The sequence below is a fragment of the Emys orbicularis genome, chromosome 3, assembly GCF_028017835.1.
Source record: "Emys orbicularis isolate rEmyOrb1 chromosome 3, rEmyOrb1.hap1, whole genome shotgun sequence".
Lineage (NCBI taxonomy): Eukaryota > Metazoa > Chordata > Testudines > Emydidae > Emys > Emys orbicularis.
In genome coordinates, this window is record NC_088685.1 from 67,608,965 (window position 1) to 67,625,309 (window position 16,345).

A 16,345-nucleotide genomic window follows, 5' to 3' on the forward strand; every position below is an offset into this window, starting at 1 on the left:
AAATATTAGGAAGGATAGGTAGGGCAAGGCTAAATTGTGCTTTTAAGTTAAGAACTAAACATTTGTGTTTGATGCAGTAGAAGATGGGGAGCTCCATGCAGAGGCTTAAAGGGTGTGTGTGTGTGTAGAGAAAGAGAGTGCATGAGCAACAAACCAGGAAAATGATCTTCATAGCAGTATTTTGAATGAATTTGTGAAGGAAGAGAAGGGCGCAATATTGCAAGCACCAAGATTAGAAAAGAGGGGCTTACAGCAGTCAAGGCACAAGATGATCAGGGTTTAGACAGCAGTTTTTCCAGTGTGGGCAGAGATGGGCAGTGTGAGCAGATCTTGGAGATGTTGTGCAGGAAGAAGCAGCAAGTTTTAGATACAGTTGGGATTTGTTCATTAAAAGAGAGTACTGAGTTACAGGTGAAGATGAGAGTATGGGTCTGAGTGACAGAGAGAAGAGTGGTGTTGTCCACCAAGATAGGGAAAGGGAGGAGGTGGGGTAGGTTTGTGTAGAAAGATCAAGAGTTCAGTTGGTAACTAGACATCCACAAGGAGACATCAGAAAGACAATCCGAGATTTTGGTTTTGATAGAGGGAAACAGTTTCCAAGTAAAATGTAGACTTGAGAGTCATCCACATAAAGAGTATATTTAAAGATGTGTTTGCAGAAAAGACAATCCAGAGATAGGATGTAGAAGGAGAAGAGGAGGGGACCAAGACAGAATAATACATATATATCACTAGTCAAATTGCTTTATATTAAATTTACTTGAAATAAATTATCTCACCAAGAAGACAACAGCATTTGATTGTATCATCTAACATCAACACACCTGCTATGCACTGTAAAGCACAGTATCCGTCTTGCAGACTGTAAGCCCATTGGGCTTTTTATACTATGAGTTTGTACAGCACCCAGCACAATGGGTCCCTGATTGTGGTGGGTTCTTTGTATATAAATGTTTAACATCAACAACAAAGGTCAAAGGCAAATTATAACTGTTTTTCTGTGAATTTATTAAGGCCTTGGCTACACTTGCAAGTTACAGCGCTGTAAAGCCTCCCCCAGCGCTGTAACTCACTCCCCGTCCACACTGGCAGGGCACTTACAGCGCTGTATCTCCCTGGGTACACCGCTGCAGGTACTCCACATCTCCGAGAGGAATAACAACTGCAGCGGAGTGGCTACGACTCACGGGTGTGAGTGTAAACGCTTGCAGCGCTGTACTAATCACCTTGTCAAGTGGCCAATCCTCTCCATTGTTGTGACCGGCTGCAGGAATGCGGAAGTGCCGGTTTCAAAGCTCGTACCACAGAGAAAAGCAAACAGATTGCAGCTTGCTTTGAGTGAGTGAATGAATGAGCAGGGGGCCGGGAGTTCGGAACTTGCAAAATAGAGAGCTGACATGCTCCAAAAAGCACTCTTTCTCCCCCCACACTCCCTGTCACAATCCACCCCACCCCCGTTTTGAAAAGCACGTTGCAGCCACATGAATGCTGGGATAGCTGCCCATAATGCACCGCTCACAACACAGCTGCAAATGTTACAAGTGTGGCCACACCACTGCGCTGGCAGCTGTCAGTGTGGACAGACTGCAGCGCTTTTCCCTACTCAGCTGCACGAAGACAGGTTTACCTCACAGTGCTGTACAGCTGCAAGTGTAGCCAAGGCCTAAAATAGAAAAGCACCAGGGAGCCTTTTTCTACCCCACCCGCACCTACACCAGGACTACACTTCAAGTAGTCTTTTCTGGGAAAGGCAGGGAAGTGTGGGGTCTGATACCAGTGCTAGCTAGAGGAATGTGTGTAGGGGAGGCCATGGCCCCATCCTTTTGCACTGGGGAAATAACTAGTTACAGTTTTCTAAAATGCAGCAAGTCTCACTACTCACCATGCTCAGCACAGCGTTTAGGAAGCAGTATGTCTTATGTGATGCCTCTAAGCATTGCTGCTTCAGCACTTCCCCTCCTCTGCAGCGTGGCTCAGGTGCTTAGGAGTCCCAACCCCATCCATAACAAAGCAAATAGACTGTGTTAAAGCCCAAACCTAACAGTAATACCAATATCAAAAGGCAGTAACTCCAAGGCAATAATGCAACAAACTGTCCTTGAATCTGACCTCTTCTGTGCTAACTCCTTAGTTCCTTCCCTCTCTGCAAAAGATTCATTCCTACTTTCCTTATATCTCTGGTAGAGTTAACATACTGCACCCACCACACCCTTTCAGTTCAACCCAGGGTGTGCTCACTTTTGTTTTCCTCTGTGCAAACCACTCAGGACCTAAGTCTCAAATTGCCAGATTTATTCTCCTCATTGACAGGAGACTCAATCTGCTTGCTACCTGTAGCATCCCATGTATTCCGTGTCCTCAGCCAGACCACATATTTCCCCAGACTAACAATATATTTACAGGCTCAAAATTTCTTCATTTTTTCATAACAAAACACACAATAGGATGTGCTGATGGCTCCCTCTATATTCTGTGTGTTTGCCATGTATGGCCCCCCATTTGGCATTCCCTAACCTCTTAGTTTTTCTCCACAATAGCTTCTCTGTCTTTTAACTTACCCTCCCTCAGATTTAGGATGCATTATAGCCATGGTAATCTTGCCAATGGCTCCACCTCCAGTTTGTCAACTGCAAACTCTCTGCCACAGTTAACAGCTTGTGCAGAAACAATCATGACTGTACCATCTCTATTAACTCTACATAGTGCTCTAAGATTATCAGGTCCATTAGTTTCCCTGTTGTTCACATTTCGGGATTATGCTGACACAATGCAAATAAGGGCAAATGTACCAAAATACACCAGTATTCACAATTAGTTATTGTGTATATTATCAGAATTACTGAGTGGTCCAACCACTCCTTAATTATGTGCAGCCACAGTCACCTTTTCATTTGATCTGTTGCCAGTACATTTCCTTGCCAAATTCAAGGGTTTTCCCAATTTAATTATGAAATTATTTACAAGTCACACTATATTCTAATCTAATAGCAAATGAAAATATCTCTTTTAAAACTCTATATTTTATTTTTCTGATATATAAACTAGACAGTTGTTCCTACGGTTAGATAACCTAACATCAAAGGGAATTTTTGTGTAATGCACAATGTGAAACCAAACTCAGTTAACATCTGTGAATAATATTGCAAAATAATCAAGCTAATGGGAATTAATCACTAAATTGTGGTTAATCTAATGCAAAACATGTTGTATTACATTTGTTAGCAGCTTGGTTTACAGTTCATAAATGTAAAACCAACACAGTTCATCTTTTTTTAAAGAAATGAAGAACTGGGTTAATCAAACTATGATTACAACAGTAACACAACTAATGTTGTTTTCAAGGTCTCATAACAATCACTCTATAAAGCTAGATGAATTCAGAATGGAAATAAGGCACAAATTTTTAACAGAGAGTAATTAACCATTGGAACAATTAACCAAGGGTCATGGTAGATTCTCCATCATTGACAATTTTTAAATCAAGACTGGATGTTTTTCTACTCTACAAATTATTTTGGGCAAGTTCTATGGCCTGTGTTGTGAGGGAGGTCAAACTAGATTATCACAATTTCTGGCCTTGGAATCCATAACCAATATCTGCAGCCTTGAAGGAATGAAGTTGAAAGCTATTACTGTCACACACAAGAAGAAAATAATTATTTCTACAATATGTGTTAATTTTGTGCTCCTATTGTTCTAAGGGATAATACATAGGTCTAGATTATAATAGCCATAATTCTCTCGCTGCTAGAGAGGGAAGTAATATGCTACTAGACCAGTAGTAGATTACTTCCCCCTTTGGGCTGGCTTTCCAGCACATTAATGGGTGGGAGTTGCAGAGCTAAGGCCATTCCCTGCCCATTCCCTACCCAACTGTGTGCAGAGGTTTCTCTCCTCATTGTGCAGTAACTTGCAATGTACGCCCTGCACAAATGAGTAAGGTAGTGTGCCTACCATGCCACCTCCCTCCCTTACACCAGTAGGGTGTTCCAGCCTGGAGGTGGTAGAGTTATCTCTGCAAGCTTTACAATGGTGGAAATTCCCTATTCATAGGGGGGAATTCTCCAATGCAAAGCTCCAGCCATTTTAAATTCACCTTGCATCATATAATCAGAGTTGAGTCCTACTGATTATAAAGAAGAGGCCTTTCTTCTATCCAAATCTTTATAAGTCTCCACCCCTATTCCATTTATATATTAAATCCCTGCATATCTATTTATTTTATGTATTCATATGGCCCGATTACCAGAATATCTGAAAGCCTCACAATCTTCAATGTATTTATCCTCACAAAACCCCTGTGAGGTAGGGAAGTACATTTTACCAATGGGGAACTGATACACAAAGGGATTAAAAGTGACATTCCCTAAGGATTTGCAGGATGTCTCTGGTGGATCAAGAAAATGAAGCCAACCGCTTAACTATCCTTCCTCTTAAAATTTCCTCTATAAACATCACTATTTAAGGGTACGTCTACACTTACCTCCGGGTCCGACGGCAGGCAATCGATGTTCTGGGATCGATTTATCGCGTCTTGTCTAGACGCGATAAATCGATCCCGGATCGACCCCGGAAGTGCTCGCCGTCAACGCCGGTACTCCAGCTCAGCAAGAGGAGTACGCGGCATCGACGGGGGAGCCTGCCTGCCGCGTCTGGACCCGCGGTAAGTTCGGACTAAGGTACTTCGAATTCAGCTACGTTATTAACGTAGCTGAATTTGCGTACCTTAGTCCGAAGTGGGGGGGGTAGTGTGGACCAGGCCTAAGAGAAACAATTGTCATTGGGGAAAATTTTCTTCTTTCTATATAATGTTTTATGATCAATAACCCCTTGAGGCTGAATATGAAAAACAGCTCTGAGTCAGTTTTCCAGTTGAGTCATGTTCTTCAATGGTGAAGATATTTGTCCATTTTTCTCACATTATAAGGCATTCCTTCCATCCAACATATTTTTTCCAAAATGATTCACTTTTACCATATTGGCACCGGAGGAAGAAACAGCTGGTGATGTCCAGGGAAATTATAGCACATGCCCACAGAGAGGGCAGCTGCTAGCAATGAGAAAAAAGACTAAAGCTGTTCACTGCATATGTGCCAACAAAAATCCAGATATATGCTTCTGCCTAAACACATCTGGAAAATATCTATGTTGCATTAGTTTCAGCTCATAAGGATACTGCACTGGATATCCTACCAGAATCTTTTTGTAGGGAGTAGACATGTAAGATTTTTAAAATATGAACTTTTAAATAAATAACTTTTATAGAAAACTATAGAGGAGGTTTTTTTTTGTTTTTTTTTGGGGGGTTTGCAGTATTATACTTTAGGAGACTATATCTTAATCTGACTTGGTTTCCAGAAGGCATTGTCTTTTTGAATACACAGGCAGTGACATAATTGAATGTGATGCTCTGTCAATCTGTAAAAGAAAGACTTGTTTCTCTGAAAAATGTAGCTAAAAAGACCTTTAATTTCCTTCCTTTACAAGTTTTATATTTTTTCTTCTTTTATTTTTAAGTTTAAAAAATACAAACAAAAGAAGGTGGGGGCATGTACAGATATGTCCTTTCAATAGACAGATTTGAAGGAACCTTATTTGACATTACTCTATTGGTTATGTAGTTTTCTGCAATTAGTCTGTAGAACTAGCCACAGTTGTAAAGGAGTCATATAAATACTTATACTCCACATGCATATGCTATGTGTATATATCCAAATTATACACAGCATAATAATATAAACAGATATGCTGCAACGTAAGTACTAGAAAGTGGACTTGGACTCATGCTAAACAGAAACAACTTTGATGGATGATGCACAACAGGCATAGTTGGAAGAGCATGTTCTGTTTCTTTCTCAGCTCTGTTTTACTGACTCATAATTTGCTGCTTTTCCTTTCAGTAGACATGCCAACATTTCCAGCAAACTTTTCATGCAAGAAAGGAACAAAGCCTTCATTTATTTCTGAAAAAGCAGTATACCCTATAACATAATTAAGTATGCTAAAGGAATATTTCAAATATACCACTTTTCATATGTACAAGTAGTAAATGATAAACTGCCTGGTGCTAAATAGAGTTCGCTGGTACCAATAGGAACTTCAGTAGTTTCAGTCAAATAAATAAATATAATGGCCTGCCAATTCTCATACTTTTATCGGGTCATGTGATTTTCATGACATATTGTTACCATCAAAGCCCTGGGAAAAGCCTTTAATTTATGGCACTTCCCTACTTTTCTACGCTCCAATAGTTCTGTTTTTTTCATATTTGCCATTAGATCCAGAAGCAGATCAGTCTTTCAGCTGTCAATGTGAGAGAAAAGAAAAGCAGAATTGGATAACTGAAAAAGCAGATAGCCATGATTTGTCAATGATCAAACATTTTGTATAAATTCCCTTTGATAACCAAAGATTTCTCAAATGCAGAAATAATAAAGCGTTTAGGTCCTTAAAATTCAGGGGGTGTGGAGTAGTGGGGGAAAGGGTGGAGTGGGGGCTGGGCCTGAGGCTGAGCGGGGAGGGCTTGGGGTCCACGAAAAATTTTAAACCAAAATGGGGGTCTTCATGTTGCTAAAGTTTGAGAACCGCTGACATACAATACAAAATGGTGCCATAACCAAGCAATAAACATAAAAGGCACTAGATTAAAAGGGTCTGAATAATTCCCATTGGGAGTTCTCATCACATTTCTGGACCAGGTCCACTCTGTACAAATTTTAGTTAAGTAGTCAAATGACTAAAGAAGTCCCCATATTTAGAATATTATATTACCCCCATTGTATCTGTTGGTTATCAGTGCAATGAAATCAAGATGATGTCTAGGCATCCAAATTTCTTTTCTCCCCTGGCCCCAATTACCCTGCCAATCATTACCTAATATACGTGTTAAATGAAAGAATAACCTTTAAATCAATACAAATAAGTCCAGAAGAACAGTACTTCCCAAAGAAAAATAAATTATTTGGTTTGCCTTAACCATTCCCCTCTTCTATGGCATAACTTATTAACAGTAGCAATGTGAGAAACAGAAAATAGCATTTCCTCTTACACTTACCGAAACCAACAGACTGTCTTTATTTATTCTCATATTAACACTTAATTTTTAAATTTAGACAGGATAACCCAGAAAGAAAACAGGAATTACATAGACCAGTTACATTATAATAAACTGTAATCGGATTTCTTGAACATTCCGCTCCATTGTTATTTTACCTCACCCATACTGCACAACTGTTTTGGGGTGTTGCTGTACATTGTTCAACTGCTCTTCTGTTCAAGCTGCTCTTCTGTCATGGAAGTGGCTGCATTTCAGTGAAGGCTGAAGCAATTGCTAGTTAGAGGTAGGTAGGTGTGTGTGTGCATGTACTTATGCATGCACATATTTACCAAGACTGTAAATCATTTGGACAGGAGATCCCCAACTAGGGGTAAAGTTAAATGTGGTCTGATTGAAAGCTGGTGTAGATCCGTGAACTAGTACTGCATTAGCAAGGCTGGTTCCACTAAGATTAAATTGGTTTTGTCTGTTTTCATCTTCCTAGGTACCCTTGGGAGGAGAGGAACTAGAGGAAACTCATATAGCAGAGGATTGGTCCACGGGAGGAGAAATGCATCTCTTAAGGAACCAGGACTGCAGCCCACCATGGAGCTAAACCTCTTGCATTTGTTGTTCAGGTTGGTAGTGAAGAGAAAGTTACTCACCCTGTGCAGTAGCTGAGGTTCTTTGAGATGTGTCGCCTTACTGGTGCTCCATATTACAAGTGCTTGTGTCCCTACACCCAGGATTGGAGATTTTCAGTAGCAGTGGCCGGTTGGGCCATATTTATGCCTCCCCCAGTCACACACTGTGCATAGTGGCTATATAGTGCTGTACTGTCCAACCGCCCTCAGTTTCTTCTCTACCGCAGAATCTATGTCTGAACTTCAAAGCAGAGGGGAGGTGGGCAGGTAGCGAAGCACCCGTAGGGACATTCATCTCAACTATTTCACAGGATGAGTAACCTTCATTTCTTCTTTGAATACTATCCCTATGGGTGCGCCACATTAGGTGACTGGGTGCACCTCTGGGAGAGAGAGCTGTGAGCTCGGTACGCAGCAGTGGTGACTCCGGTGTCTCAGAGACGAGCAGGTCTTTTGGGAATCTGTGGTACTGGCACCAGCATCATTGGTACTGTTGGAAGCATTTGGTTGGTACCATGGGAGGCATGTGCATCGCTGCTGCTGTTATCAGTGCTGATGGTGCTGGAATTACCCTGAGTTCTCCAGATTGTCTGTTAGGTGGTCTCATCGGTGCCAAGATGCTCAGTACCGTGTGTTTAATTGGTGCGATCGGTACTGCCTTTGGGGTTCTGGGGTTCTCTTTGCCACTGTTGCTTGATGGTGCCATCTCATCCAATCCACTCCTCTTGGGGTCCTTGGACTTACTATCAGTGCCGGTCCCAGAGGAGTCATAAGTACTGAATCTTGTACCAGTCAGTGCAGAGGTTACTAACCTCGTTACAGACCTTTTTCTCTTAGATGGTTCCTTGGTGGGTGAACTTGGGGCCTGTTTCTTGGTGTCTTTGCGTGAGGAGTCTGCTCACTTTCTCTTCATAGGCAGTGGAGAGTGCAGGGTGGCAGATGTCAGTGCCAACAGTGACCGCTGTCCAGGAGGAATGCCAGGACCAGAGTCTCAGGCTGTCCGCAGTGAGCTTTTCATCATTAGTAGTTTAGCTTCAGTTCATGGGCTTTTCGGGTCCTTGCCTTCAGTTTGAGGCAATGTGTGCACTTCTGTGGTATGTGCACCTCTCTCAATCAAAGAATGCATCGGGATACCTGTTGCTCAAGGGGATGGCCTCCCAGCAGGAGAAACACCATTTGAACCTGGGGGATTTGAGCATAACCCCATGCAGGGATAAGTTCCATGAAGGGAAGAAGGTAGGGAATCACTACTCTAACCTAAGGGGTAACAAGGAAGAATGAAGGAATTTTTTTTAAATAAAGAGAAAAAGGGGGGGGGGGGAAGAGAAGGAGAACAGAAGCAATGACTAGCTAGCTAATTTTAACGGAAACACTATCACCATGAAAGGCACTAACGGAACTTCTCTAGGAAGGGCTCTGCTAGGGACTCTGTCTCAGGCCAAGGGAGGTTGAGAAGGAACTGAGGGCAGTTGGACCACACAGCGTTATTTAGCTGCCACACACACGCGAGACTGGGGGAGAGGGGAGCGGGAGGGTGTATGTGTGGTGCAATGCTACCGAAAATCTCCAATTCTAGGCACAGGGACGCAAGCATACCTAATGTGGATCACCCATAGAGACATTACTCAAAGAAGAACAAGTTTATTTCTGGGTATCCCTACTGATAGAAGATCTGGAGGAGAATATTCTTTCTGATTGACCACTCTGATTGACTACAAAATTCCTGCTGAGGAAATCTACCGTGGTGTTCCTCACTCCTGGAAGATGGAATGCTTTCAGGGAAACTTTGTTTCTGATGCAGATTTCACAGGTTGGCAGTCTCCTGACATAGCAGAGCTGGTCTTGCACCCCCCTGTCTATTGAAATAAAACATGGCAATGATGTTATCTATAAGGACTTTGCACCACCTCGTGCTTGATGTTAGACATAAATGTCTCACAGGCCCAATGAATTGCACAAATCTCCAGCACATTTTAATACACAGAGATCTCCTAGGTTGTCCACAGAGCTTGTGCTCAAAGTTGTCCGAAGCCGGCCCCCTGGCCTTTGGTAGACGCATCGGTAACCAGAGTCACAGTTAGCTCTGAAGACAGAAAAGGGACCCTCTTCTACATGTTGTGGGAGTCCAACCACCAGTTCAGGGACTGAAGCACTTGTTCAGGTACACAAACCAGCATGTTCAGAGGATGCCTGGTCAGACGACAGACTGAATGGAGCCAGGCGTGCAGACAGCCAAGGTGAAGTCTGGAGTTACCTACATGCAAGAAGCCATGTGGCCCAGTAGTTGTAGACAGGAATGCACTGCTGTTATTGTGTTAGACTTTAGGCCTTCAGAGAGAGCAACTATGTACTGAAACCCATTGACTGGAGATAGGCCATTGTAATTATGGCATCAAGATCTGCTCCTATGAACATTATATGCTGTGTCAGCTGTAACTGATTTGTCTAAATTCAGTTTTGGGCCCAGATGAGAGAATAGCGGTCTGATAATGAGGATGCTGCTGTGGATTTGGACATTTGAGGCTCTGTGCATGAGTCAGTTGCCCAGGTAAGGGAAAATTTGGACACCTCAGAGGCATGGGTGTGCCACTACCACCACCATGCATTTTGTAAAGATCCTTGGGGCTGACAACAGACCAAACGGGAGCACTGCGTACAGGTAGTGGATGTCTCCTGCTGTAAAGCAAAGGTACTTCCTCTGGCCAGGTATATTGCCACGTGGAAGTATGCATCCTGCAAATCAGGGGCGGCATACGAATCTCCACTTTCCAGGAAAATGATAGTGTAAGTGAAGGTAACCATCATGAACTTGATTTTCTTGATAAAGCAGTTCATCTTCCTGAGGCCTAAATGAACGTAAACCCCCAGACCTTTGGGGAATTAGGAAGTAACAGGAATAGACTCCTTTCCCTCTGTGATGACAAGGAACGTCTGTCACTTCCAATTCCAGAAGAGACTTCTTGAAGCAACATGATCTTGTGAGATGGGTCCCTGAAAAGGGAAGAGAGATGAACTGGATAATATCTCTCTCTTTCATAGTTCTGAGCAATCATGTGTTCAATGTTGTTTCATTCCAAACACTGGAAAGAGTGACAGTTGTTGTCCAAAGGGTGGGAGGTGTTGAGATTGGTATGCTGCCCTTGAGGAGGCAGTGATGATGACTGCCCAGGAGGCTGTCAATGTCTGGTGAGACGGGCCTGATTGAGACAAAGCCATTTGGCGATATCAAGAAGGCCGACATCGCCCTTTAGCAGAGCCCTGAAATCTCTGCTGGAAATGTAATTTGTAGAAGATTCGTCAAGATCTCAGAGTTGCTTGGGAGACTTTCAGGGTATGAATGGTGGCATCAGTCTTTTCGAGAACAGCTTAAATCCCTCAAAAGGCAAGTTCTTGATTCTATTTTGTAGCTCCTTTGGAATTCCAGATGCCTGCAGCCAAAAGAACGTCACACCAATGGCAGTGGCCATCAATTTTGAAGCCATATCAACTGCATCAATAGCTGCCTGGAGGGATGTTTTTGCTGTGAGACAAGAGCCATAGACTGTTCCCTATACTCCTCTAGTAGTTTGTCTAAAAATTTTACAGCATTATCTAAGTTGATGTAAGCAGAGTCAGGATGAGCTCTACCCTGACATCTGGTGGTGAATTATGGCGAGTGTGGAAAAGAACTCCAGGGGCTGATCTTGTTTGCATAGGCACACCCACTCACCTGGCATGAAACAACAGCAACTGAAAGTGGTTACTTTGGCTGGTGTGGGATCCCCAGTTTCTCTGTTATTGGGGCAGGAAGAATAAAGTTTTGTTCCACTGGCCTTGATTCACAGAATCAGGGTAACTGTTGTATGACAGAAGGACTCACCATTACCTAAGTAGCACTTGCTTGACAAGGGGCATGGGTTACAAAACCCAGTGGATTGAGAGAGGATGGGGACAGGCATTTGTACCTGATGGTATGGGCCCCCTTTGAGGGCTTGAAACACCAATTGCACCACCTCCTCTCTCCACTGTTGAATGTCAGAGCTAACTTTGATTCCATTAGGAGTCTAGTTACAGGCTGCTGAGCTGAATTCACTTTGGGCCAATGGTGCACCAGCACTGGGGCTCCCCTACTATGAGCTGAAATCATTAAGAGCTGAAATCACAAAAGAGCTAAAGTTATTAAGAGCTGAGATCGCTGAGTGCTGTGTTAACTAGTGGGGGAGCCTGAAGCTATATTGCTAAGCAGCTGGCACAGCAGCGAGCGGCGCGGAGCCTTGCGGGGACGGTTGGAGCGGCCCAAGGAATGGCGAGCGGAGCTGTTTGTGGGGACGGCTGGAGCGGCTCGTAGAGCCGAGCAGTTCATGGGACGGCAGGAAGTGGACTGGCTCGTGGTGAAGGCTGCGGCGGAACCCCACGGAGAGACGGCCGGCCGGCCTCGGATCACGTAAGGTGCCCCTTAACACCCCGCGTGCCCCGCTTTTACTCTGGGGCTGCACTGACCAGGGACAGAGACTTTGGGGGTTGTTGGACTTTGGGTGGTTGCTGGACTTTGGGGACTCTGGGTGATTTTTGGGTTGCTGGATTCAAGAACCAAAGGGAAAGGACACAGCCCAATTTGCTGGGGTGGGTCTTTTGCTCATGGTTTGTGTTATGAATCCTGTTTGTGGTGTTTTTCCAATTTAATACTGATGTCGTTTACCTCATGTTATTAAACATTTTCTGCTACACTCAGACTCCGTGCTTGCGAGAGGGGAAGTATTGCCTCTTAGAGGCACCCAGGGGGTGGTATGTAATTGTCCCAGGTCACTGGGTGGGGGCTCGAGCCGGTTTTGCATTGCGTTATTGAAACGGAACCCCTAGATACAGAACACAGCCCTTGTTGCTGCCAACTTAGATGGGCAGAAGGGTTACATTAATAAAATTATATTTGGACAGGAAATCTGGATAGTTAGCCATCTTCATTTGCAGAGTAGCTGTACTGTGGATTAAGCTTTTCTGTCATACATATCCAGTCTCTTGAGCTCCTTTTCTTTAGGAGTGGCTTTGGGATGAAACTGGAGGACCACCAGGACCATCAGGAGTCAGGGAGTGGATGTATGAAAAAATAATCAAAGTCCTTTGGATTAAATTGGTAGCATCTGTCCAATCTCTTGCTGCAGGTGGTATAGAGGTTGGAGTCTGCTAAACTGTTTTCGATAGCTCCAGCAAGGATTCGTTAATGGGAAAGGCAACCCTTCCTGGAGCAGGGATTTGTAAAATATTGAGGATACTGTGCAGATTTTCTTGAACAAGCTCCAACTATTCTCCTAAAGAAGTGGCCATGTTTCTCATTAGGTCCAGGAAGACCCTAAAGTCCTCTGGAGATTGAGGACTCAGTTTCATCTGGAGATGAGGAAGAAATGTGTGGATGGACATCCAAGGGTGCTCAATATGGTTCAAACCCATGAAAGGAGAAACTGTCAGGGTAGCCTGGTGAGAGGTTTCTTGGACTGGAAAAGGGGACCTCCTTCTGGTATTAGATTCTGATGGAAGTTTCAAATCCCTTGGTATGGGCAACCACCAGTATGGCCATGCCGAGTACTGCACAATTTGAATGCCCATGTGGAGGGCACCATTTTGGGGCTTCCTTGTAGGAAAACCATCCAAAGTCCTTAAAACCTGCATCTCTGTTATGACGTGTACAAGGTGATCTGAAAGACTGGGGTGGTGACATGTGCTTCTCAGATTCAGTTTGAAGCGGAAATGTATTATTTCTCAGGAAGTGGAGGGGTCATTCCTGTTGGGTTCATGGAGCTCTTGATGTGGGAGACACCCTGGGGTCTGTATACAGCAGTATGGGATGAAGAGGTCTAAATGCTGATGCAGTGCCAGCAGGGTTGAAGCCAACAGCATCAATGATATTGAAGACTCCAGTGGTGCTGATCATGCTGGCAAAGCTGACCTCAGCAGAGTTGCTTGTGGTGCTAGCTGCATCAGGTATGTTGAAAACACTGTTGGTGCCAACCATGCCAGAAGTGTCTGCATTGACAGTGCCAGGTTCATTGACTGTACTAACAGGACCAACAGTGCCAAAGACCCATAGTGGTAAATACTACACCATTAGTAGTAGTGGAGAGTCTGGTAAAGGGAGACATATAAGAGCCCTTGCAGCCACGAAGGTTTGATGAGTCAAGGCACTGAGACAGGTACGTCTTCTATTAGGCTTGGAAGGATAAGATCTTTATTTATAAATGTTGATAAACAACTGTAGATACACAAACCAATGAGAAAATATTTCCACCAATACAAAGTAATAAAAATGCTGCTTGGGAACTTATTAGAGTCTCACCTTAACATTTATAAAACATGTTGTGATCCCAGCGTTAGTGGAGCTGGAGTAGGGGTAGCATTTTGACAGCTTTAACTTTTTTAATTTCAGTGCCTACTGTCTTTCAATAATTAATGTCTGACCTTCCCCCACCCCATAATTGCTCCCAACTGTGAAAATTTAAATAGATAAAAATAAAAAATGCTCAACAATAAACATCTATATTATCTGTCAAAATTATATAAAAAAATTCAGATTCTGCCAAGCCACCTATTCTCAGTGCTTGCACTGCTGCTGGAGCCGACGGTACTGAGATGGTCGGGATCATCTGTACATCCAGGGTCCAGTAAAGACAAAGGCACTGGACTTGATGGCTCCAGAGGAGCTGGAGTCAATGGTACTGCCTCTGACACAGCCAGTGAGTGCTTGTATTTACAACGCCTTGAACTGGTACCAGAGGACTTACAGGAAGACTCACTCAGTGAAGACCAAGATTTTGAGTATTAACAGTACTGTTAACAAGTTTTAGGTACGTAAACCCAAAGGAACACTAGGCCACCAAATATTTAATGACCAGAAATTATTCTGGGTAAATTTCAGAAATCATTATTTGATAATTGAAAATTACAAAATTATATTCCAAATCTTAGTTATAAAAATCAATGACTTTCTGTAGGAAAAAAGAAAAAGAAGAGCTAAGTTAGGATAGGCCTGTATGCAGTGATTGATTAAGACAGGATCCTTGGAAGTTCATCCTGCTTTGGAAGGGCCTCAAATAAAGCATTGAGTCAGTCCATAACAGATGGTAGATAATGTTTTCACCCCTCAGCTCACAGAGAGCCGTAGGAAGAAGATGCACCATAGGCCCAAGATATCTCTTTTGAAGCCGTTAGGTCACAATTACAGGACCAAAGGGAAAGGAAGAAAGGCAACAGCTGCACAAACCCCAAGCTGGTATACACTGCTCATTTAGCTAGCTTTCTGGTTAGTTAAAGGGAAGTGGGGGCAACGTTTTGGTGGATCTGGATCCATTATAGACTTACATCCATTGCTGCCCATATATAGTACTTCAAGGTCAAAATTTATATTTTTTAAAACATTCCTGTGAAAATGGTATAGAGTAAGGGAAGTTTTGCCACATCATTTACTATTTACATTATATAACAGTCAAAAACACCTACACTTGCTTGATAGGCTCCACCATGCTTACATTACTAAACATAATATATGAGGATTTACTTGATAATAGTAATCAGTTTGACATAATATTTCACATGCTAATGGTAAACTACAAAAACTTTATGCACTGCAATTCAGCAAAATGTGCGGAATGACTCCACTAACCAACCAAGGGGCATTTAGCACAAACATAACTAAAAACTTACCTTTTTTTTTTTCCTTTGTAGGGCCCCTGAAGACACACTAGCCAACACCTGCTGTGGTGCAATGTCCCTGTTTGTACCATGCAGTAAAATCACAGCTAACACATTACCTTGTTGGAGCCTACAAAAAGTCTATAGGCGATTAGCTAAAGTTCCATTTTTTTGCTATATTGTCTGATCTTTGTTTGTTTGAATTAATTTAGTACACTTTTTGAGTGTCAATTGCAGGTACTGTTCAACAACAGAAATGAATATATCCTCTCTCTCCTGGATGGAGAGAGAAACTAATGTAAGGAAACCCCAAAATATGTCTCCTGGGTTCAAGCTGAACAAGTTTGGGACAAATAATCATTTTCCAAGACTGGACTGAATCAGTAAATTTGTATCCCAGTATTTCTCACACCTTAATTTATCTCTTTGAAACTATGACACCACATGCCAGTGGGTCTGACAATCTTTCTGCTGGGCCTCACTGCAGAAGCTCCTGGAGACACCCCTTTCTTTGCACTTGAGTACTCGACAGATTCTTCTACACCTGCAAAATCTGAATAGTTCCGAGATTTCAAATACACATGGTGCACTCTAGGCAGAAGAAATAGACAAGCCTCAGAGTACAGCAGATGGGTTCAGATCTCATTATAGTTTCAAAGATTGAGGTGGGGGAATTGTTAGGCTGCAATCTAATGCCTCAATCAAAACCTTGAAAGACCAGAACTGGTTAGCACACCTCTAAAGCTCACTTGAAATAAGGTTAGTAATTTTACTACAAAAATTTAATGAATTCACAATAACTCAGTATTTAAGACAAAGTTGACATAATGGATCAAATCTTAAAAATAATATACATAGGAAGTGAAAAACAAACTCCAACAATTTCCCCATTTCCTTCCCACCCCACTTAAAAAAAAAAAAAAAAAAAAAAAAAAAAGACTGGGATACTTTCTCCCCTAGACTGAAGTTCAGTGGAATTCAGATGTGTGAATAAAACAAATATACT

At 42.7% G+C, this 16,345-nt stretch overlaps 1 protein-coding gene across 2 annotated transcripts in view; it reads right to left on the reverse strand.

The window, feature by feature from the left end:
* The window catches only part of ME1 (malic enzyme 1), a 358,560-nt gene that overhangs the window by 128,339 nt on the left and 213,876 nt on the right, over positions 1–16,345 (reverse strand). The window lies entirely within an intron of this gene.